We start from the raw sequence: 25,302 nt of genomic DNA, 5'->3' as shown, positions 1-25,302 counted from the left end.
AGGGGTATAAGAGAAGGACCCCTGAACCAAGAATTTAGATCACTTCTGACAAGGAAACCTGAACCAAGGACAAGAAGCCTGCTGATCCAAGGACTGTCTACCCCTTCTGCCAGAGTGCTGTTTGTTGGGGGAATCCTGCAGTTGCTTCTTTATTTTTGCCAAGGAACCAGGAGAGAGGAACTGAGTGTGTACTCTCAAACTTGCTAAGAAAATCTCCAAGGGCTGGAAGAAGTGCCAGCCTCCTGTTGAAGTCACAGGGTCAAAGGACTTGATTTATTTGCTAAAAGTGCTTGTTGCTGGAACCTGAAACCCAGCACCTCTGAAGAATCCAGCAATCTCGACGCCGACGGACGTCGCCGAATCCAGCTCGACATCGTGAGTAACGGCTCCAGTGTCCCGCACCTTCGACGCCGGCCGCCGGACCCGATCGACGCCAGTAGCGACGCCAGTGAGTAGCGAGTTCGGCTCCAGCTCCAAGTGACCCTGTGTCGACGCCGCCGCTGATCGCATTGACGCCGAGCCCTCTCGACGCCGTGAGCGCTGCTCACTCTTGCAACATCGACATCGACGACGCCGTATCCTGCTTCATCCCGTGAGCGCTGCTCCCGCCTGACTTCGGTCGACGCCGCTGCAGATCGCCCCGACTCCGAGGCCCGATCGACGCCGAAGACGCAACGCCGGACATCTCGATGCCGCTGATCATCGAGTGCTTCACTTTTCAAAGGTACTGTGTTGTTGGGGTCTGTGCGACTCCGGGCTCGACGTAGCGCTCCTCGCGGTCGACGCCGAACCTTTGGATTAACTTTGCCTCGACGTCGTGTGACTCCCGTGTAGGTTACATTGTTGCCAAGAACTGTGTTTTTAAGAAGAAGAGTTGCTTTTGTTACTAAAGACTTTGTGCTAAGAAGAAACCGTGCTTGAACTATTATTTTTCCTTCCAAGAGTATTTATTAAGATTGTGGTATATGTTTGTCGTTATTTGGTCTTGTGCTAAGCCTTATATAAAAATCCTTATTTTTATAATACTACTGTGTCGTGTCCATTTGTAGTGTATTCACTTTATTACTGTATGTGGTCATAAATGCTTAACGCACTGCCTCTGAGATAAGCCTATCTGCTTTGCCAAGCTACCAAGGGGGTGAGCAGGGGTTATCAAAGTGTGTGATCCCCTTGCCCTGACTAGAAAAGGTGTGTCCGTATTTGTCAGAAGTGTATACCTCTGCCAACTAGAGACAGCCGCTTCTAACATTGGTGGGTCAGCGGTGAGGATTTGAACTTTGCATTTATGACCCATGTGCAGTGATTAGTGTGCGCTACATAGTGAAAGCAGACCATAGCGCAGCCACAATCTGTTTTGGTTGGATATCCTATTTTTGTTCTCCGCTTTCCTGGAACTTTATTTTTGAAACTCCCAGTTTTTGACCATGAGTGATGCCGGAGTCACTACCCCTGTTGTTGTTGTGGAGGAATTTGATAGGAGTAAGATCAACGACTATCAGTTAAAGGATCTGAAATCCTTTTGCAAGCAATTTAAAGTTCCTACCACAGGCTGCAAAAACAAAAAAGAATATCTCAAAGCATTGGAGGCCTGGTTAGAGGCCAGAGATCCCGCTAATGTGGTGGTGGTACCACTTGTGGAAGGGGAGGAGGAGGTGCCAGTGAATGGGCCCACATCCCCTCCTGGCAGCAGTGTTTCCTCCAAAGGTCTTTCTCCTGAAGAAAGAGAAGAAAGGGCGAAGGAGCGAGCATACAACATGGAAATGGCAAAACTTAAGATAAATGGGCAGTTGGAGATAGAGAATGCAAGAGGCAGGAGAGAAGCTGATCTGGAGATCAAAAGGTTGGAGTTTGAAAGAGAGAAGTTAGCTTTGGAGCGTGATACCAGGTTGAGGGAGTTGGAGCTCAAAGCTAAAGAGTTAGAATTGAATCCCTCTGGTGGCAGCATCCCATCTGTGCCTGCAGAAAGTAGGTTTTATTTTCCCAAAGATGTGATCAAAGATTTTCAGAAGAATGAGGATATTGGTCAAGGGGTTAAAGCATATGAGTTAGCATTGTTGGCCCACCGGGTCCCTGAGAAGGATTGGGGAGCGGGGTTGTGGGGTCGCTTTGTGAATGAGGGAAGAGATACCCTGCTAGACATGCCTGTTGAGGATAGGATGTCTTATACTCATATGAAAGTTGCTTTAATGTTAAGGTATGGCCTAACCCCAGAAAAGTACAGACAGGCCTTTAGAGAATGTAAGAAGTTGCCTGGTACCACGTGGGTTGAATATGTGTCATTTTTTTGCAGAGCCATGGATGGTTGGGTAAAGGGCAGCAAAGTGGAAAGTTATGATGCTCTTTATGATTTGTTTGCTTGGGAGCACTTGTCTAATAACTTTTTTCCAGAGCTGCGCCAGCACCTTATTGATAGCAAGATATCTAACCCTAGAAAACTTGCTGAGGAGGCGGACCGCTGGGTCAGTACCAGGGTCCACAAGGGTCCAGTGGGAGACTCAGCCAAAGGTGGGCAGGGTCCCCAGCAGAAGAGTGGGGGGGACAAGGGTAAACAGAGGGAGTTCCAGAAAGGGCCCCAAAGTAATCCCCAAGGGAACCAAGGGAAGGGTTCCCAGCCTCCCCCAGATAGGAAATCAGAGGCCCCGACAGGTAAACCTGTTCGTAGGGGCCCAATGACCTGCTTCGCTTGTAAGCAGGTGGGACACCGTTTTTATGATCCTCAGTGTCCCTTGAAGAACTCTAGTGCACCACCCAGTGCACCACCCCGTCAGTTGGCGAGTGTAGCCCTGGCAGGGGAGGAGATGGTTGTCCATGGTGGGGAGGGTCCCGCAGAGATGTCCCTGGTCTCTTTAGGAGACATGGAAATGGTCCCTCCACCCCCCCCTGCCTAGTAACACTAAGAAATATAGGCAGTGGGTGACCATTAATGGCCATAGAGTGGAAGCTCTCAGAGACACCGGAGCAAGTGTGACAGCTGTCAAGTGTCACTTGGTGTCCAGAGAGCAGGTTGTTCCCCACGCATTCTACCCTGTGATAGCTGCTGACAACTCCCAGAGAGAGTGTGAGGTAGCTCAAGTTTCCTTTGAATGGGGGGGAGTTTCAGGTACTCTTCAAGTTGCTGTAAGGCCCGCCATGCCTGTTGATTGTCTCCTGGGCAATGATTTGGAAGACTCCCCTTGGGCTAAGGTGGAGAGGGAGACACATTTGAAAATGTTGGGTGTGCCAGAGTGGGTGTGTGCAACCACTCGATCCATGACAGCAAGTAAGGGTGTTGATGGGGTTCTGGAGCCTGAAAGTATGGCCCAGGACCCAGCTGTGAAGAGAAGAGGCAGGGGGCGCGGGAAACCGTCCCCCGTAGTTCCCGTGGTCCAGGAGGAGGCAGACCTTGAGGGGTATGCCCTGGAACCCACAGGTGAACAAGTTGCTGAACTGGGAGACCTGCCCGAGCTGACCCACTGGCAGCAGGATGGTGGTCCCTCCAGGGAGGAATTCTGTGCAGAACAGAAAGTGTGCCCTTCTCTTGTGGGTATGAGGCAGCAGGCCTCAGCCCAAACCTCAGGTGATCAGTCAGGGTCACATTTTGTTTACTGGGAGAACGACCTCCTGTATAGCGAGCCTAAGGCTGCTGAGCCTGGGTAAGCTTGTGTGCTGGTGGTACCCCAGCGCTTCAGAGCCTTCCTACTGGGTTTGGCTCATGACGTTCCTTTAGCTGGACATCTGGGGCAGGACAAGACCTATGACTGGCTTGTCACCCATTTTTATTGGCCTCAGATGAGAAGGGATACAGATATCCATTGCAAGACCTGTCAAACTTGCCAGGCAAGTGGGAAAAGCGGGCGGAAGCAGAAGGCTCCCCTCCAACCTTTTCCCGTGGTCAGTACCCCCTTTGACCGGGTGGGGATTGACATTGTTGGGCCCCTGGACCCCAAGACAGCCCTGGGCAACAGGTTCATCCTGGTCTTGGTGGACCATGCCACACGGTACCCGGAAGCCATCCCTCTCAGAACAGTGACGGCCCCCGTGGTGGGACGGGCACTGATGGGTGTTTTTTCCCGAATGGGGTTCCCCAGAGAGGTGGTGTCAGACCGGGGCACCAACTTCATTTCCAACTATATGAAGTCTCTGTGGAAGGAGTGTGGGGTAACCTATAAGTTCACCACTCCTTACCACCCTCAAGGTAATGGGTTGGTTGAGAGATTCAACCGTACCCTTAAAGGCATGATTATGGGTCTTGAAGAACCAATGAGGCGTAAATGGGACGTCCTCTTGCCATGCCTGTTGTTTGCTTACCGTGAGATGCCACAGAAGTCTCTAGGGTTCAGCCCCTTTGAGCTTTTGTATGGACACCCGGTAAGAGGACCTTTGAGTCTGGTCAAAGAAGGCTGGGAGCAATCTCCCAGGAAACCTCCCCAGGATGTATACAGTTACATGCTGGCCTTTAGGAACCCGACTAGGCGCTTCAGAGATCTTGCTCAGGCAAATCTGGAGGCCAGCCAGGAAGAGATGAAGCGGCTGTACGACCAGAAGGCCACTCTGGTGGAGCTTCAGCCTGGACAGAAAGTTTGGGTCATGTCCCCTGTGGAACCTTGTGCGCTCAAGGACAGGTGGACTGGACCATTTGAGGTTGTGGAGAAAAAGAGCGATGTCACCTACATGGTGGACTTGAAGTCTCCCAGGAACCCCTTGCGGGTCCTGCATGTCTACCGTTTGAAGCCCCACTTAGAAAGGTCCGAAGTGGGCATGCTCCTAGCTACAGATGCTGGAATGGAGGAGGAGAGTGAGCCTCTTCCTGACCTCCTGTCTGCAAAAGAGCAAGATGGGTCAGTGGATGGTGTTGTCCTCTCTGACACACTGACCCCTGAACAGCAGCAGGATTGTCGCCAATTGTTGGGACAATTCCCTGATCTGTTTTCCTTTATTCCTGGTGTCATTCAGTGGTGTGTCCATGATGTGGACACCGGGGACAGCACTCCTGTGAAGCACAAGGCTTACAGAGTGACTGACAAGGTCAGAGCATACATCAAGGAGGAGGTCTCCAAAATGTTTGCCTTAGGGGTGGTTGAGTCCTTGGGCCAGCCCAGTGGTCTTGGTCCCAAAGGCTGCAGCGCCTGGTGATTCACCGGAACTTCGGTTCTGTGTGGATTACTGAGGACTCAATTCAGTCACCAAGAGCTGATGAGCTCATAGATCGGTTAGGGGCTGCCCGGTACCTTAGTACGTTTGATCTAACGTCTGGGTACTGGCAGATCGCCTTGACTGATGGGGCAAAAGAGAGGTCAGCATTCTCCACACCAGATGGGCACTACCAGTTCCAGGTTATGCCCTTTGGGATGAAGAATGCCCCTGCCACCTTCCAGAGGTTGGTCAACCAGGTCTTGGCTGGACTGGAGGATTTCAGTGCCGCCTACCTGGACGACATCGCAGTGTCCAGCGCCCGCTGGGAGGAACACTTGCGCCACCTCCAGGAAGTGTTGTTGGCCCTGCGCAGAGTAGGCCTCACAATCAAAGCCAGTAAGTGCCAGATTGGGCAGGGTTCAGTGGTGTACTTGGGGCACCAAGTAGGGAGCGGCAAGGTGGCCCCCCTGCAACCCAAGATTGATACCATCCTGGCATGGGCACCGCCCAAAACCCAGACTCAGGTGAGAGCCTTCTTGGGTCTCACGGGTTATTACAGGAGGTTCGTTAAGGATTATGGTAACATTGTGCACCCCTTGACTTCGCTGACTTCCAGGAAGCAGCCAAGACTTGTGATCTGGACTGACGCCTGTCAGACGGCCTTTGACACCCTGAAAACTGCAATGTGCACAGCACCCATACTCCAGGCACCCGACTTTTCTAAAGAATTTGTTGTCCAGACGGACGCTTCGGAGCATGGCGTGGGGGCTGTTCTAGCTCAGGTGAATGAAGAGGGTCGAGACTTACCTGTAGCCTTCATCAGTAGGAGGTTACTTCCCAGGGAACAGAGGTGGAGTGCGATAGAGAGAGAAGCGTTTGCTGTGGTCTGGGCGCTGAAGAAGCTAAGACCCTACCTGTTTGGGACTCACTTCCGGGTTCAGACAGACCACAGGCCCCTCAGATGGTTGATGCAGATGAGGGGTGAGAATCCAAAGCTGTTGAGGTGGTCCATTTCCCTACAGGGGATGGACTTCACGGTGGAGCACCGCCCTGGCACAGATCACGCCAATGCTGATGGTCTGTCCAGATTTTTCCGCCTTAGTGATGAGGACTCCCTAGGGTAAGGGTAGTTCTCCCCACATTTCAGCTGGAGGGGACACGTGTTAGACCTGACATCATTGGCATCAGTCTCTCCTCCATTTTTTCTGTTTGCCTCCTCTGTTTACGATGTTTTTGCTGGTATAATGCTTTGGGCACTGTGCCACTGCTGATCAGTGCCACAGTGCAAGTGCTCCCTATGTGAAATTGCTGTATTGATTGACTCCCATGTTTGGCTTATTTGGTTTACTGTCAGTCCCTAGTAGAGTGCACCAGGAGTGCCAGGGCTTGTAAATACAAATGCTGCTAGTGGGCTTGCAGCACGTGTTGTGCCACCCACAAGAGCGGCCTAGTAAAAGTATGTCTGAAGGTCTACCATTGCTAGACCACGTGCAGTCTGACTGTCACGAGGACTGCGCCAGTACACCTACTTGCCAGTCCCTAAACCTTCCCTTAACTTCATGTTAGTCACCCCTATGGTAGGCCCACGGGCAGGGTGCATTGTAAGCATAAGGTAGGACAAGCCTGACAAGGTTGGCATGTCCTAATAGTGAATTACAGCCATATTTGTTTTTCACTATTGTAAGGTAACCTGCTCTCCATCAGTTAGAATGGGCTGCCAGGATTATTAATGCTATATTCCTAGCGGGCTCGGGGAGCATGGTGCAATGTCGAGTTTGGTATCCCTGAACTCAGGGTTTAATAACGCATCCGTTTGTGTGGATGGTTTTTAGACTCTGTGTTTGGAAATAGCACTTTTAGAAAGTAGCTATTTTCTTGTCTAACTGTCTACCGGTCTCTGCTGGTTCTGGTGTGCGTGTGACAGGAGCTGGGTGGCTCCAGAGGTCTGAATGAGTCAGTGTGGGATGAGTGGGGCATTTGCATTGAGAGTAGGGGAAGAGTAGCTCCTGATAGCCTGCCCTGCCTGATACAATGCTGGCTCCGCCCCCCTGCCAGGCGACTGATGACTCTGTGCCTGCCAGGAACTTTCCTGGCCCACCTCCTGCCGGGCAGCTGATGGCCCTGCCCCTGCCAGTGACAATGCTGGCTCCGCTCCTGCTGGGCGGCTGAGGACTCTGCCCTGCACAGTGAATAGGCAAGGTGGCTCGGCCTGGCAACACCCACAACAAACCCAAGATGGGGGGAAGTTCCCCTGCATGGACAAAGGGATCAAAGTCAAAAAGGGGTATAAGAGAAGGACCCCTGAACCAAGAATTTAGATCACTTCTGACAAGGAAACCTGAACCAAGGACAAGAAGCCTGCTGATCCAAGGACTGTCTACCCCTTCTGCCAGAGTGCTGTTTGTTGGGGGAATCCTGCAGTTGCTTCTTTATTTTTGCCAAGGAACCAGGAGAGAGGAACTGAGTGTGTACTCTCAAACTTGCTAAGAAAATCCCCAAGGGCTGGAAGAAGTGCCAGCCTCCTGTTGAAGTCACAGGGTCAAAGGACTTCATTTATTTGCTAAAAGTGCTTGTTGCTGGAACCTGAAACCCAGCACCTCTGAAGAATCCAGCAATCTCGACGCCGACGGACGTCGCCGAATCCAGCTCGACATCGTGAGTAACGGCTCCAGTGTCCCGCACCTTCGACGCCGGACGCCGGGCCCGATCGATGCCAGTAGCGACGCCAGTGAGTAGCGAGTTCGGCTCCAGCTCCAAGTGACCCTGTGTCGACGCCGCCGCTGATCGCATCGACGCCGAGCCCTCTCGACGCCGTGAGCGCTGCTCACTCTTGCAACATCGACATCGACGACGCCGTATCCTGCTTCATCCCGTGAGCGCTGCTCCCGCCTGACTTCGGTCGACGCCGCTGCAGATCGCCCCGACTCCGAGGCCCGATCTACGCCGAAGACGCAACGCCGGACATCTCGACGCCTCTGATCATCGAGTGCTTCACTTTTCCAAGGTACTGTGTTGTTGGGGTCTGTGCGACTCCGGGCTCGACGTAGCGCTCCTCGCGGTCGACGCCGAACCTTTGGATTAACTTTGCCTCGACGTCGTGTGACTCCCGTGTGGGTTACATTGTTGCCAAGAACTGTGTTTTTAAGAAGAAGAGTTGCTTTTGTTACTAAAGACTTTGTGCTAAGAAGAAACCGTGCTTGAACTATTATTTTTCCTTCAAAGAGTATTTATTAAGATTGTGGTATATTTTTGTCGTTATTTGGTCTTGTGCTAAGCCTTATATAAAAATCCTTATTTTTATAATACTACTGTGTCGTGTCCATTTGTAGTGTATTCACTTTATTACTGTATGTGGTCATAAATGCTTAACGTACTGCCTCTGAGATAAGCCTGTCTGCTTTGCCAAGCTACCAAGGGGGTGAGCAGGGGTTATCAAAGTGTGTGATCCCCTTGCCCTGACTAGAAAAGGTGTGTCCCTATTTGTCAGAAGTGTATACCTCTGCCAACTAGAGACAGCCGCTTCTAACACCTCTCCTTGCATGTAATGATTGCTACTATGCCTTGGAATGATCAATGTTCAGTTCCAAATCTGTGTCCTACTCGAGCGCAGCGTAGGCTGGGAGCAGTGGTCCGCGTGGGCCCACAGCAACGTGTCGTTGGGGTGCTATGTACATGGTTGCTGCCCCCTGATTGAAGGAGGCACAGTGAGATAAAATCTGCCATAAAGTGTGTACTCTGCCATTGCATGATCAAGTCTCAGTTCCAATTGTGTGACCTACTTGTCCGTATTGTAGGCCTAAGGCTGTAGTCAGCTGGGGACAACAGACAGGTGTCGTAGGAATGCCATGCACAAAGTTGGTGGCACCACTTCGAAGGGGGTACATCGTGTAAACAATGTGTGACCTACTTCTTTGTATTGTGGGCCGGAGGCAGCAGTAGAGTACGTCAAAGAGAAAGGACTAAAGCAGGCCTGTGTCGTGGAGGTTGTGATGGTCTGCGGAGGCTGACAAGGTCGCGGGCCTTGGGCTTGGAATTTGCGCCGGCACGTGGTGGGCCCTCCCTGACACACGCCGGTGTCGGCAGGTGACCGTGTGGCCTGGCTGCGCAGGGGCGGGCCTCACGGTTTCGGGGTCCAGCAGCCCGGTACACAGCAGGAGCACAGGATCGATGGCAAGTGCGCTCACGGAGACAGCGTCGGCCTCGTTGTGGGGTGCGAGGCGCCGCCCTGGCAGAGGTGTTGAGCATTCCGGAAAAGGACCACGCCCAGGGCTAAGTGCTTTTTATTCACACCCCTAAGCTGGCTTGGCGTACGTCGGCCCATCCTACTCCACTCACGCTCATGGGGTAACGTTACAGGCTACATTTCCGCTGGCTCCCCACTGGCTGTGGTGACATGGTTGCGTCCACTGTCCTCTACACTCAATACACCAGCGGTGTCTATTGCCATGGATGTGGGTATGTTCTGCATACTGCAGTCTGTCCAGTACATCTCCACCACTCTTGGCATTGTGTGCTTTCCCACTCATGGTTCTGTCTACTTCACACATGCCTGGTTCCCACCTCTCCCTGCATTCCGCTATTGTGTGGCTGAGGTGCCAATCCGTTGATGGTTCATGTTTACGGCTTGCCCAGGTAACCATTGTAAGTTTTTCTGTCATGTCTGGTGGGTGGGCATGTTGTTTTGCATGTTAGTTGTGATTTTGTGACATGTGCATTTCCAGAGTTGTGAGTTGCATGGTTGTGGAGTTGAGGTGTGTGGAGTGTTCATTTGCAACTTGCCAAGGGGCTGTGCATTACCCTTGGTGCCATCATGGGCGTGCTGGTTGATGATGGACTGTCGGAAGATGGAGGATCATGCACACTGGCTGGGTATTTTGTTGCACCATTGAGGGTGATTCCATGGTGGTCAAATGTTGCCTGTACATTGTTGGTATGTGCGTGCTTTCTGTTGTGGTGATTGTTGCTGTGTCACCAGGGGGCATAGGTGTGACATGTGTGCTGTGTTTTGACCCCTACACGTGCATGCATCCAGCTATGGCGTGTGGTCCATGCTTGGTCTCCAGCGGATCCTGGTCATTGTGATGGACGTATAAGGATTGGGGTATCAGGCTGAGGGTGATGTCCAGGACAGGTGTGAGAGACTTAGATGTGGCTGGCTGTGTAACTCCTCCGACTCTGGCGGGTGTTGGTTGGGTGGTACCAGAGGCCAACATGTGCAGTGCAGCTTTGTGGGTGGTGGGATGTAGGTTATCCGCTGTAGTGGTGCCATCGGCCTGTTGCGCGATGATGGTCGGAATTCATAGGCTGGTTGTCCTTTTGGGCCTGTAGAGGGCAATGACATTGTCAGGTGTTGGGTCTATGATGCTGGTGCTTTTCCTGGGGGTCCGCTGTTTTTGTCTGTGCTGCCTCTTTGGTGTTCTGGGAGGGGAGTTCTGGGGAGGCTGGGGTCCTGGGGGGGTGGCGGTGGGTGTTGTGGCCCTCTTGGTGGTCGGAGATGCATGATCATTGCCTCCATGGCATCTGTTGTTCTTCAGGTGTGGCTCTGGGCTGGCCTACCATTTGTGGTGCATGCTGTGGTCTGACTTTACACCAGGTCGGAGCAGGTGTTATTTCCCTGCTGCTAACACGCCTTATCGTCTGTTTTGTGCTCTTATTGCAAGTCGGGCTGGTGGTTGAGAATGTTGTGGAGTGGTATTGTTGCAGCTTTTTTGCTCTGGAACTCCTACTCTGCATCTCATTAGCGATAGTGGCGGGGTCATCTGTGGCAATGTTTTTTGCAGCTGCAATCGCGGGTAAACTGGTGCTGTGGGCTGTTTACACCTGCTTGTGAATGGAGCAATGTTTTTATTGCAACTTTGGCTGCGTTAAAGTGCTGTTAACTCGGCGGTAGCTCCTTGTGAATATGCCCCATACTGCCTTAAACAGATTTGGGACAGTTTAACCACAAGGCCATGGTGCAGGCTTCACAGTACATGAAAATGTTACTAGATGTGCTTTTTTGTACATGACGGGGTTATGAACTCACTACCTGCCTTGAGCTACGGCCCTCTGCCTCAAAACCCAGGGCTCTAGGTAATACTTGTGTAAGCACGATTGTGTGCATGCACACTGAACCATTTTATGTAGCTGAGAACGATAAGAATAATGTTTCTTTATGTGGCATTTTTTGCATTAACGAGTATTAATAAGGTAACTACAAGAGCGTGCTGTATTCTTAATGAAACAGTATTATTGGTGTCAATATGCTTAGAAGCAGAGCCTCAAACTTTATCCTGAGGTAGACCAAAAAAGGAGACTCCTTCATCCTGCCTCCACTGTCCCCTCAATCCCTGCACTCCATGACTCCAGCCCTTATCGGTGCCTTGGGTGCCATAAAGCCCTACACAAAAACTCGGGCCACATTACATTATGGGGCATATTATCAAGGGGGTTTATCTCCACTTTTTTGGCTTTAAAAGCCAAGAAAGCGGAGATAAAATTATCTCCCTATTACCTAGCTGCCGCTAACACCAGTTAGCGACAGCTAGTGAGAGATAGCGACCATCTTGGGCCCCACTTTGCATGTCAGTGATATTTATCACTAATGACATGCAAAGTGGGCGTGCCAAGATGTTAGCGACTGGAAACAGTCGCTAACATCGCTATCTCCTATTACCAACTTTTGGAGATATTCGCGCTAAGCGTGAATATCTCCAAAAGCTAACACCTGCCCTGAGCAGTTCTTTGCCATGTTATCCAATGGGAGGTGGATAACATGGCTAAGAGCATTAGCTCGGTAATGCATGAATATCGCTGACTTTTCAGCGATATTCATGCATTGCGGGCGTTTTTTATCGCATTTGCGATAAACCTTGGTAATACCAAGGTTTATCTGCGATAAAAATCGCCGCAGCTCAGCGTTAAATTATTATCTCTAACCAAGCAATAGCGATAATTATCGCTATTGCTTGGTAATATGCCCCCTATGTTTCTAAGCGCTAGGATAATGGATAACACATTCAAATCGTCCACAGACAGTCACAAACACTGCAAGTAAGTGTTCTATTTTCTTTGAGAAGGTACTCGACGTGCAATGCCTACATGCACTTAAGTGTTACTGTCTTCATCAATAGGGCAGGGACAAGCCGCCGTACATACCACCAGGATGGCGGGGCTTGGGACTGCTCGGCTGTGTCTGGCAACATGGAGGTGGTAAAAGGCTATATGGATGATGTACAGGACAATACATACATTCATGCAAATAATAATGTGCGTTGGGTCATGACAACAGCACACATATGAGCTCACACCGTCCCTTTCCAGCAACCCCCAGCCACACCCTCTGTTCCAGTCCCCTGGGTATAGGATCGCCTCAACACAGCAACAACAACTCGCTTCTATTCGGCATTTAGAAGGGAAATAGTGAAAAAACACTTTTGTGTTCCTGTCGGTTCACACTACACATTCTAGCAAGCCCTGTGCCTGCCAACTGCACAGCGAGGGAAGGGGAAGGGCTTCTGTATTTCTTTGAAGTTGAAAGTAGCGATTGCCTGCGTTCGATACTTTCAGTACTTTCTTTATTAAACTGCACTACATAGCAAGGACAATACACAGTCCTTAACTCTGGCAATAAGCCACAAATAAACCATGGTGAAAATTATAACCGACGGTGGGCTCCTAAGAAAACAAGCGGTCATCTCAACCCGGCAGCTTCAAAACTAAAAGCATGCTCTATGCGCTGAATCTAAACAAAGCACATTGTCCTGCCTCAAGTACAAAATACTCAATAAAGAACATAGGGCCATATGTATCAACAACCTGATTTGCGATTCTCAAATAGCGACTTTTTAGAAATCGCTATTTGAGAATCGCAAATAGGGATGTATGTACAAAATCGCAATTTTTTTGCAATTTCTTAGTGTTTCTTAATTGCGAATCGCAATTAAGGAATACTTTCCCATTCATTTCTATGGGCCAGGAGGCCCATAGGAATGAATGGGAAGTTATTCTCAATTTGCGATTCGCAATTTGAGAATTGCAAATTGAGAATAATCTCTCTCTCTCTCTCTCTCTCTCTCTCTCTCTCTCTCTCTCTCTCTTTCTCTCTCTCTCTCTCTCCCTCTCCCTCCCCCCCACCCCTCCTCTAGTGTCATATGTTTTTTTGGTAAAATGTTGATTTACAAGGAGTGCATTTATTTTACTTTCTCTGCAGCTTCCTTGCACTCTTCCCTCTGGAAAATATGCATAGTCATATTTTAAGTCATAAACGGAAGCCCCTGGAGTAGAATCGGTTTGCACTGTGTGCTACACAAATTTAAATGCATTAGAGGCATATTTACGAGCTCCTTTGCATCGCTCTTGCACCACAAACCGCAAATTAAAAAGGAGAATCATGAAGCCACACAAGACCATCATGCGGGGCCTTGTTGGCTTCCTAAATCTCGAGTAATACAACACAGCAAAAACTGCTGCGTTGCATTATTCTGCATTTATGCAAAAACAACCAGGCTGTTCCTATAAAAAGATAAGGAAAGTTAAGCGTAGGACGGGGGTCACAGGGAGGGGTAAGGTAGTGCTCAATGGAGTGCTACCCTGGGTATCCAATATGTTGGTATTAATGGCCTCACACACCCTTGCGAGTGTCATGCTTCATCATTGGCGGTTGCTCCTCGTCGGGCAGGCGGTGCAATGCCCAACGGGCTCACCTCATAGAGGGGCTCATAGAGGGGCTCTTTAGCGGAGATCTTTTTACCAACTGCCTATGGGTGAAGTGCGAGTGAGGGGCCAGAGGAAAGCGGATAGTGTAAATAAGTGGGTTAAAACGTGACACAGGCAAGAGCTGTCCCATACAGGTAGTACAACCTTTTCTGAACTGATACTTAATTAGGTCATGTCTTATATTAGATAGATGTAAACACTAGGTCCTGAAGAATCGCCGCCAATGTGCATTGGCGAGAAACATGTCGGCCACACAATATATACTGTAGTTCCGAATCGTCACGTGGAATCCTAAATTTTTCCTGGCGATCATAGGCTACCCACTGTTTTTACTTGTGACAAAGGACCACCAGAATAAATTGCTCTCCGGTACCTTGTGTCACGTTTTAACCCACTTATTTACACTATCCGCTTTCCTCTGGCCCCTCACTCGCACTTCACCCATAGGCAGTTGGTAAAAAGATCTCCGCTAAAGAGCCCCTCTATGAGGTGAGCCCGTTGGGCATTGCACCGCCTGCCCGACGAGGAGCAACCGCCAATGATGAAGCATGACACTCGCAAGGGTGTGTGAGGCCATTAATACCAACATATTGGATACCCAGGGTAGCACTCCATTGAGCACTACCTTACCCCTCCCTGTGACCCCCGTCCTATGCTTAACTTTCCTTATCTTTTTATAGGAACAGCCTGGTTGTTTTTGCATAAACTCTTGTCCTTTTGGGCTCTAACTGCGGCTGGACCTTCCATTCTGAGGTTCCTCTTGAATGGTAATTCGAGCCTGAGGATCTTGAATAGATCCATTTCCCCTCCTTTTGATACACGTTACATGGTTGTTCCCACACTACCTCTATGGATTTTGACGCATTCTCAGATTCACCAAAAGTGGTAGACTTAAGAATGCTCCAAAAACCTACACCTTTGTTTATTCTTGATCTGCTAATCTCCAGTCTCGCTCTGACAGATTTACTCATCCTTGTGTATTACTTGACTGTTTATGAATATGCCTTGTTCTGTTGGACTAAACTGTTCTCCTCCTGAACCTTTTCGAGTACCCTGTTGTTTGATCTAAATGCCTCCTCTTTCTTGCTCAATTGTAAAGCACTCTGATACCCCCAGGAGTCTGTTTGTGCTATATAAATAAATGTAAATAAAAAACTTAAAAAATATTAAAAACATATCTTAATAAAAGGGAACCTCATGCAGCACTCTTCATAAATGAATGCATAAAAGAGAACTATCTATATACTGCTTAAAGTGAAGGACCTTACATTAATAAGTAAGCAATCGAACACTAATTTAAATCATAATTGACTACAATGTAACATACCTTTTCACTTTTGTCTGTGTAGGAAGTCTAAAGAAAAAGAAAGTTCACTAGGTAAACTAAATGGTAAATATATACACTCATCCACCAAGTCCTCAAGTGACCACTACTGCAGATCATAATCTTAAAGGCTAAGTGGCTAGAGATGAGGTGGGGGCTGCCTGCAATGTAAAAGAGCACACACCAGTAGGAAGCTAAAAAGATTAGAAGCTTACCATGGTTCTACAGCGGGCGCAGTGTAACTACTAAAAGATTGCAGTGGATGTATTCCATATTGCAGCGCAACAGCTGTAAGCTCCGCTCACTGTTTTATTGTAAGGAACTAGACAGCTCCCTTTGTTATATTGTTTAAGTGACAGTTTTAGGAGAGACTGCATAACACATACGTTCTCAGTGCATGTGCAAAGATAAATTGCTGCTGCTGCTGCTGGCCAGTAAAATTACACTGGCCATTAGAAGCAGTACTTGGACCAAGCTCCACAGCATGGATGAAGAATTGAAGAATCTGCATAGTAGGAGGAAACTGGAGACCAGTAGGTGTTGCTGACCAATGGGGACTAAACCCCATGTGCAAGACAGCCAATGGTAAGTAAAGTGTAGTGGGAGCCATATTGGAGCCAGGCAGTGGTAAGTAGAGGTAAGTAATGGCAGGCTCTAAGCCCCTTTAAAGAATGTTTTTTTTTAAAATAGAATAGATTTCACAAACACAGTGCAAGCGCTGTTCTGGCAAAACCTGACAATGGTGAACTGCAATAAGAAGTAGACATGGTTGATGTAGGTCAAGGTGTAGGGAAAATGTGGAACAGATGACACCTGTTAAGTATGAGGTTAAACTAACACCTCCCTCTGTCACAAACAGGGCATGCATAGACGAAACACTGTTCAATGGAGCTCACGTGCAAATCAGAGGCACTGGAGATGTGATCCTGGAATATACTGCCTTTTAAATAATCATGAATGTGAAATCGCCAATGCAAAATATACAACTGTGCAATATTCCTGTGGGTCGATGCAAATATGAAAGATACACCAAACAAACAATAGCAGAAGGATGATGACGCATCTGACCATGTTCATTGTTCATGAAATCAACTCTTTGCCCCATATAACAATAGTATTCATGTGAAGAACTGACTGGACATGAATTTGAATTTGAATTTGAACAGCATCACCCCAATTCTTTTTTTAATCCTTTTGTTGGGCATAACAGAAAATAGTCGACAATATTTAACTGCATGAGTATGCATGTTTATACAAATCTTTAAAGTAGAAGAGTAGCAAGCATGACCATCGAGTAAATTAGTCAGGAATAACGTTTAAAAAAATGTGTACATTTGTACATTAAAAGAGTGTTGTCAAGAAAGTATAATTTGAGGTCTGGTTCACAAACTGGGGTCAACAGGGGCATAAGGTGTGAGATAGGGGTATGGCGGGGGTATTTCTGTCAAAAAGTCAAGACGCATGGCAATGGTCATCTGGGTAAGGTCTACTGGTGAAGAAAAAAATGTGGAATGTGCTGAGGGCAGGTGGATATGGAAGAAAATGTGTTAGGTAAGAGCATATAGAGAAGCAGGTGTAAGACTAATATGGGGGTAGATCATCATTCCAAGTGTGTTGAAAAAACTGCGAGATGAGGCTAGTGCATTGAGTGTAAATGGGACGCTTTCGAAGGTTACACGCCTCTCCTTAGCAAAGGGCGTCTTCTTCACCCGTCCCCCGAGTAAGGGACTGCCCCATACCAGGCAGGCAGTTGGGGAGTGCTTGGGGAGTGCCCAGCGCAGGGTGAGTGTGCATTTGGCGAGGAGGAGCACCAGGGATGTGAAGCGAGTGCGCACCCTGTGTTGTTTGCGCTGCTTGAAAATGCCAAGTGAGAATGCTTTCAAGGTTTGAATATCTGAGAATTATGTATTTGCTGCAGTGCAGCATACACCTTTTCCCAAAAATGCTTGAGGGCTGGGCTGGTCTACGCCTCAAACCCGGCAGCACAGGCAGCATGCGCCTGCCTGGGGGGAAAAATGATTTATCTGGGCTGGGGTGCGGTGTGCTCGGTGTAGCATGAGGAGTTGAAGGTTTTTAAAGCGTGAGTTGCAGGACACCTCCTAATGAAACTCCAGGGCTATCCTTTTATCGTGCAATATGTGCCAAAATCTGTCCTCCCATTTGTGCCGGCATATATCCAAGGGAAGCATTGTTAAGTCTTGAGTGGCTTGGTATGGCCAGGTGATGAGGTGACAACCGAGGCCCATTGTAAATATAGTTTCTAGTACAGGGTATGTCACAGGCTCCGCCTACCTGGCGTTCCATTGGGTAAGGCATGTATTTGTGAGCTGTCGATGTAGGAGGAATTTTACTGGGGGAAGATCGTAATCTCTCAAATGCTGGTCAAATAGGGGGGAATAGCCATTTAGAAATAGATTCCCGGCAGTCTGAATTGAGAGTTCTGTCCAAGGTGCTAGATCGTGGCATATAAAAGACCCAGGGAATTTAGGAAGGCTAACTAGGGGCAGTGTGGGAGCGTAGACAGATGATTCCAGTGACATTGGGTGTATTCTCACCATGCACTTCTGAGCTACTACTACATGAAGAGGCAGCGAACAAGGGGGTGTAGTGTTTGAGAGTAAAAGGCAATGGATCACTGAGGAGGGAAGGAGGCCATCTTCATTGCAGGTCTCCCCCGTATACCTCTCGTCTGTCAAGCATGAAACTTGTAACTGCATCACCAGAAAATACACCTATAAAGAAGGGGGGGCTAGCCCTCCTTAATCTAACATAAGCTGCAATTTTCAAAGGGCTTAGTGGCAACGCCCGTTTCCCCAACGGAGACTACGCAGTAAGGAGTCAAGCCCCTCAAAGAAGGAGTGTGGCGGAATTATGGGGAGAATTGTGAAATAGTAGAGTAGGTGAGGCTGTATAATTATTTTTGCCAGTTAAATTTTGCCAAAAATGCATTTACGCTTTGATGCCCATCAGTGCTGCCCAAAGGTTTCCATCAAATATCTCCAAGGAGGTATGGTAGAGACGAATCCCCAAATAGCACTCCCTGCCAGCTGAGGGGGGTTTAGCCTAGGTGTATGACTGATGTGGTTGCTCAGGATGGAGCAGTTGTATTTCTGAATTACCCAAGTTCACTCAGAGTCTGGCAGCCCTTGCAAACACATCTAATGTATTTTGAAGTGGGTAAAGGTCTGATGTGAAGTCTTTTAAAAAGATAAGGAGGTTGATGGCATGCAGGTACACTGCAATTGTCCTAAACACCAGGGTTTTTCCCACCTGATGCCCCCGTACCATAAGCGTATGGCTAGGGGTTCCATTGCAAGGGCAAAAAGTAATGGTGAGAGGGGCCTACCCTGTGTGGTTCCTCTGCTCACTAAAATTGGGGTGGAGATGAGACATCCCAGGTATATCCGAGATGTCTGGTTGGTTTAGAAAAGTCGAGTGTATGCAAGTAGTCATGATCCGACTTCCATTTGAGTTAAGGCCTGAACAAGATAATGTCACGTCAGCGTGTCAAACGCCTTCCCCAGATCCAAAATGAAACAGGCCACTCGTGGGTACCATCCTTTGCCATGGTTTTATAAGTGAAATAATCAACAAATATTTTAGGAGGTGCTGCACCCGGGGACATCGCCACTTATAGATTCTGATCTATGTGGATTAGATCTTGGAGAATCTGGGCGTAACAGTCTGCTAATATTTTACCCAATATTTTGTAGTCAGAACCTAATATGGCAATGTGTCAATGCAGATTTAAACCAGGTTTTGGGAGCAACACTAGGAGGGGAAACATCCTTTGCAACGCAACTTTTACCACGCAGTGCCTTTCCGACGCAACTTTTACAACGCAAACCATTACAACGCATTGCGCTGGGGGGCGCTCTAGGATAGGGAATAGATTTAATTTACTATCCAACACCTTCCCTACTATCCACGGGGAATGGAGTTGGAATAGTAAATTAAATTATTCACTATCCAGCACCCCAAAGCGCTATGCGTTGTAAAGGCATTCGTTGTAAAAACCGCCTGGTAAAAGCATGCATTGTAATGTCATACATCCCACTAGGAGTGATTTTCAGACTGATTAGGGGAGTTAGCTCGCATTCAATGCTGCCTCATACATGTCAGCCAATATGGGTACCAGAAGTGTAGAAAAGGTGCTATAATACTCGATTGATAGGCTGCCCGTCCTGAGGTTTTATAACAGGTCAAGTCCTCGATCACCTACATGATGTCCTCTGTGGTTACTTTAATATGAAGGCAAAGTCCAGTAGAGGTGGGGATGAGGAGCAAAGTCATGGCCACAAGGAATGCACAAGAGTGCTCCTTGGAAGATTCAGACAGGCATTGTACAATGTGGAGTAATACGTGTGAAATCGTTGCAGTATTTCTTCTTCAGCATAAATGGGGGCAAACAGTTCCGCAAAGGGGGCGGTCATGCTTTCCTGCTGCTTTAGGCAGGATTGAAGGCAGCCAAACTTGTCCCCTTCCTTGTGAACTTTAGCCGTGTGATTGTGAAATTAAAGCAGTGAAGGGGTACTAAGAGCAGTGTGTATGACGTGTTCGTGGATGTAAGTTGCGGGGCTTCACGGGTCATGATCTGCCTCCTTGCTCAATTCTGCGAGGCATTTCTCAGCATCTGCTGTTACTTTGTCTAAAGGTTTGTGAATGCCTAATACTTGTTGCATACAGAGGCCCCGTGTCACCGCTTTAAAAGCATCCCATTTCACTGTTCTCATGGAGGTAGTGCCTTGGTTCTTTGTAAAGTAGTGCCAGATGTGGGTAACCTGCTCTTCCCAGAAAACTGGGTCATCTAGGCAGTGACATTTGAGTTGCCAAGTGGGCGCTAGCGGTCTAGAGCTGCCTACTGTAGGTCCACAAAATGGGTTTCATGATCAGAGGCCACACGGTCTAAGTAATCTGAGTGACATATGAGGGTAGGCAGGGTGACCGAACAGAGGAAGCGGTCGAGGCACATGTGGAGTTTGTGAGGTATTGAGTAGAATGAATAAAGTTTAATAGTAGGGTTGTGAGACCGCCTAGTGTCAACTAAAGACCATTGTATTATTCAGCTGCGCAGGCCTGCTGTTTGTGCATAAGAGGGTATATGGGAAGGAAGTGTGGGACCTGTCAAGCTGGGCATCTAAAGCACAATTGTAGTCTCTGCCAAGAAGCCAAGGAGTGAAGTTTTGTGGGCTAGGATAGTGGAGAGGGTATCCCAAAAGTCTCCCTGTCCAGAGTTGGGAAGATAAATGCTTCAGTGGAGCAAGGGATGACCATCTAGGCGCTCCTCCAAGATGATATATCTGCCTTCTGTGTGTATGGTTGTTTCTAGTACTTCATAGGGGATGCCAGGTCTGAGCTAGATCAATGCGCTACGGACGTCTGCATAGTAGATAATTGAGTACAAAAGGCCTCTCCAGAGTTTATGCAGGTGCTTTATCTAATCCTCTGTTGTGTTTGTCTCTCTCTTGTCAGATGATTTTATGTTCATGCTGCCATTTTATAAATGAATATATTGCGTAACGCTTGCGGGCGGTGTTCATGCCCACACACATTCAGTGTAAAAAAAATGAATCGTGTCACGAGGGGCTGAATAGTAGGTAGCGAGAGTGAGGGGTGCAGAAGAAGGGAGCGGCTTTGCTTTCCCTATCAGCATAATGACCACCCCATTTCTAAGTGTAGAGGGTATGTATCGGTAGCTCCCCGTGCCATAAGTGGGAAGTGTGAAAAGTGTAGGGTGTGGTACCCTCTATGACTGGGTAAGCAGAACAGGGAGGGCCTACTATAATGGCAGTATGCCCAAACTGTTTTGGTGGTAAAAACTTTAAAGTAGCATGGGGGGTGTCTATGGGTTGGAGTGCGATGCCAAATTTTGTATACCTGGTGAAGAAGTGTAGGGGCCACTGGGACCCGCAGAGACTGCTGGGGGAGGAATTTGTTAACATGAATTTGGTCCGAATTTGGTGTGGTAGGAACCCTGCGTGCAATCGTGGGGCTCCTCGGGGAGGGTGTGCAATGTAGTTACAGGAGAGAGGGTTGGGATAGAGTGCTCGAGAGCAGCTATACTGTAGGTGGCAAGGATGAATTTGGTAATAGTGTTTGGGAGGAGCCAGGGGGAGCCATAACGACTGTGCCCTTAGCCGATTGGAATTAAGCAGAACATTCAAACAGAACAAAAATGTTGTTATAGCATGATCATGCAGTTTGTTACTCTACATGATGGTGCCTCATCCCATCTGTAGTAAAAGAAGATAGACAGAAAAGCTATTGCTCTTCTAAAAGATTACTAAATGAATGTCCTCCAAATATATGATTTGTTTTAAATTAAAAGCTTACTTTCATTGAGGGTTTGGTGAGGAGACTGGATTTGTTAGAATACCACAAGTCTGAGTTTTTAGATATCATGTATTGTGGTTTCCATCTTCACGAGTGATCGATGAGTCACTGTAAGCACTGACAAATTTAATTCTATAGTCATGTGGTGCCATATTTGAATAGCTCTTTGCAGGAACATCATATTTTTGCAAATATCCTCGGGGAGAATAGAGGAATTGCAAACCGATAAAACTTTAAAGGAAGGTGGTATTGGTTGTACTCCCTTTAAGAGAGGATTATTTTCAAACACCACACTTGTTCCTAGTTAAAATGTCAGGTGAATAGTAATAAATTGATTCTACGGCATCTTATACCTGGCATGCACGTTTATGGACCTCTAATGACCTGTTATTGCAACAATTGTAGTTGATTCCTGGAATCATCACTCAATTAATGAATTTCTAGAACTTGTGGTGCCCCAACATGCGGTTCCAGGTGCTGAACAAAGAAACATAAAAGTAAAAATACTAAAGCAGCTACTACTAGTTGTTGGTATCTAATGATATCTCTTAGTTGTTGTTAACTAATGATAACTCTTAGTTAAAGTTTCTGTGTTGCTTCAACCAGTGCTACCCTTTTGTGTGATTGACATATTTTGTTTAATCTCTACAAGTCCATTTGCCGCATCTGAGTTCAGCAAAAACCATTTGTAACTTGTTAGAGGAATTTCGGAGTTTATTTTAGAAACGATGGAGCTGAGATCCAACACCCATTTCCTGCTTCTACAATTTCCTCTATGGCTCTTCCACTCACTCCATTGCAGGGAACAGCAGCCCCCTGGCATCACCCCGTATGACTCCTTGTATTATGAGAAATAACTCTAGATTTCGAAATGTGCACATCGCTGGCTTTTACAGTTAATTCATCTACAGCTCTGAAATAGACGGTAGATGTGCATCTAGCACATAAGCAACTGTCCCTGGGCTTTCTCATTCTAGGCAAAATATAATTGCAACGGGTTGAGTACTGCAGGACTCTGCCCTCACAAATATATTACCACTTTATCCTACAGGTATGAACTCGGTAAGTTTGCTCTAGGAAACTGTTGTATTTTCCAATTTTTTTTCAAGTCTCTCCTAGAAATTTCTTCATTTGCACAGTAAACTGTACATTGTTCAGACATGGCATTGTGTATGATAACAATTAAATGCAATTATCACTGCCTGACACATTCTTATTCCACAGCAAATAAAGCAAAGCAAGATCCGTTGGGACTTTCTATAATGCATGGTGTTTTGCTGTTTTCTCTGTGAGGCTGTGTATGAGGTTGCGTGTTTGCTAACATGTTTTATCTTGTCAAGTTTAGCTCCTGAATTTTGTGAGGAATGTTCATTTCACAAATCCTACTGGAGAAGATGTGTACTTTGACGAATTTGGCGATTCTCCTCATGTCATTGCAATCATTAACTGGCAGTTGACAACTGATTATAGTAACAGATATGTCCATGTTGGCTTATATGATGGTCGGTTACCACAAGATCAAAGACTTTCAATTCATAATGATCGTATGTTGTGGGGTGGAGGATATTCTAAGGTAAGTTCTTTTCAAATACAACTGACATGGATACATAGTTTAGTCATTAATTGTAAGTCTTTTTGAGCGTATCTCACAACTCTACACCCAGATCACAATAACTTCAATAGGAAATTTCCCTATCTGCAAATTACTAATTCGTTTTTATCCAAAAAAGGCTTTCTTCTTCTCCTTTGGCATTTGGCACATTGGCATTATCAGGGCACAAGTCCTAAAGTGGGGGTCTAACCATGTTAGGCACTATGCAAGTGACATCATGGCGCAAGATATCACAGTGGATGACATCATGGCACAAGACATCGCATGTGGCATCGCAGCAAGTGACCGCACAGGAAGTGACTTCACAAGGAGCAACAGCAGATATTAAGATTTCACACATATTTTTCGGGTATATCATGAGTATTTTTAAGTGCATTCCGAGATTTAACAAATTAGGATTTTACCTCAGGGTTGTGCCGAAAAATGTGTGCCTCAACTAGTACATTTATTTTTTCAAACTGCCGCAAAGAAATTGGGAACAAGGAGAAACATGGCAGTAGATCTGTTCTGCTTAGTTGGTTGCAAAGTCTATAGTTTAAAAAGTTGTTTGCGAAGTCTGCATTTTAAAATATCTTATGGGGTTAAGGCTCCTGCTGCAGAGATCTTTGTGTACCCAGTACATCTCGGAGAATAATAATAATGGTAAGAAAACGCTGGAGTTTATGGCATTTTCTGGAGAGTTTTGTATTTTGTCTAGTCCGAGATTTGAATCAAAGTAGCATAGAGGATTAATGTGTCTCCTGTAAAGCACATCATGTAATATGAAGATGGCACATTTTATTTTATGTAGGTCGGTAAGTGGGTTACTGCTTTTAACACAGAGATCCTTTTGTTACTTGTAGTTCATAAAGTGTAATCCTTCAGAAATAGCACAGTGACCTATGAAGAACATGTGACTACTGCACCTTGTAACCCTCACTGTCTTAGGTAAAACATCTTGTACATGGATTTGCACACTTGCATGAGTTGGTGTCAATGTATAATGCACAAGTTACATAAAGCGTTCTGCTTTTGAATGACAAGCGCTATAAAATAAATAAAGTATTGGCATTTAAATTATTATTTGTGTAAATACTGGGATAGAGCAACATACCTGACACTTTTACAGTGCATGCATATCTCATGTATACAGGGGCTGAAAAAAGTCAAAAACATGCCTCTCTTAAGTACCTATGAAGTGATAACAAGCTATGTGCCATTGTGTCCCCTCTTGTTGCATTTGCATCTAAGTGTGAGGTTCCAGACTGCATTCACCTAGGACCATATTGGAAAAACAGAGGCCTAACGGCCCCTTAATTTCAGACTTTATCTTTGGGCCGGCTAGAGATAAAAAATAAACAAGAGTTGGCAAATCCAATAAGTCTCACCCATACAAGAACTATTGGCTCTGGCAATGTATTTTGCCATGTACACCAGTGCAGCTGCTAATCAGCATGGCTAAAAGGTAGTGATGTGGAGTGTCCTACTGTGTGGTGGGGGAGTAGAGTGTTGTAGACTGGAGTTGTTGCTGTAAAGTGCTGTGGAGTTGAGGGGAGTAGAGTTCAGTGGTTCAATGGCAGAGTGTGAAGTAGAGTGCAGTGTCATGGAGTGGAATGGAATGGAGTGGGTTGGCATGAATTGAGGTAGTGGGGTAGATTGGAGTAGATTGGGTGGATTGGATTGAGGTAGAGTGTGTTGGATTGGAGTGGGTGTACTGAATGGCGTGGATTTGATTGGAGTGGGGTGGATTGGGATGGGGTGGTGGATTGGATTGGGAGAATTGGAGTGGGGTGAACTAGATTGGCTTGGGGGAATTAAATTGGGGTGGATTGATTTGGATTAGAAAAGGGTGGTTTGGAGTGGGGTGAATTAGAGTGGAGTGGAGGGGGCGAATTGGACTGGAGTGAGATGGATTGGAGTGAGGTGGATTGGATTGGAGTGTGGTGGATTGGAATGGGATGGATTGGATTGGATTGGAGTAGGGTGAATTGGATTGAAGTGGGGTGAATAGGACTGCAGTGGAATGGGGTAGAAGTGGGGTGGATTGAATGGGGTGGAGTGGACTGCAGTGGAGTGGGGAATAACAGTGGGGTGGATTGGATGGGGTGGATTAGATTTGAGTTGGGCGGATTGAAGTGGGGTGGACTGGATTGGAGTGGAGTAGATTGGAGTGAGGTGGGGTGGATTGGATTGGATTGGGGTGGGGTGGATTGGATTTCATTGGAGTAGGACAGATTGTTGTTGA

The sequence above is a fragment of the Lissotriton helveticus genome, chromosome 1_1, assembly GCF_964261635.1.
Source record: "Lissotriton helveticus chromosome 1_1, aLisHel1.1, whole genome shotgun sequence".
Lineage (NCBI taxonomy): Eukaryota > Metazoa > Chordata > Amphibia > Caudata > Salamandridae > Lissotriton > Lissotriton helveticus.
The sequence above is the reverse complement of the archived record's forward strand: the minus strand, read 5'-3'. Positions refer to the sequence as shown.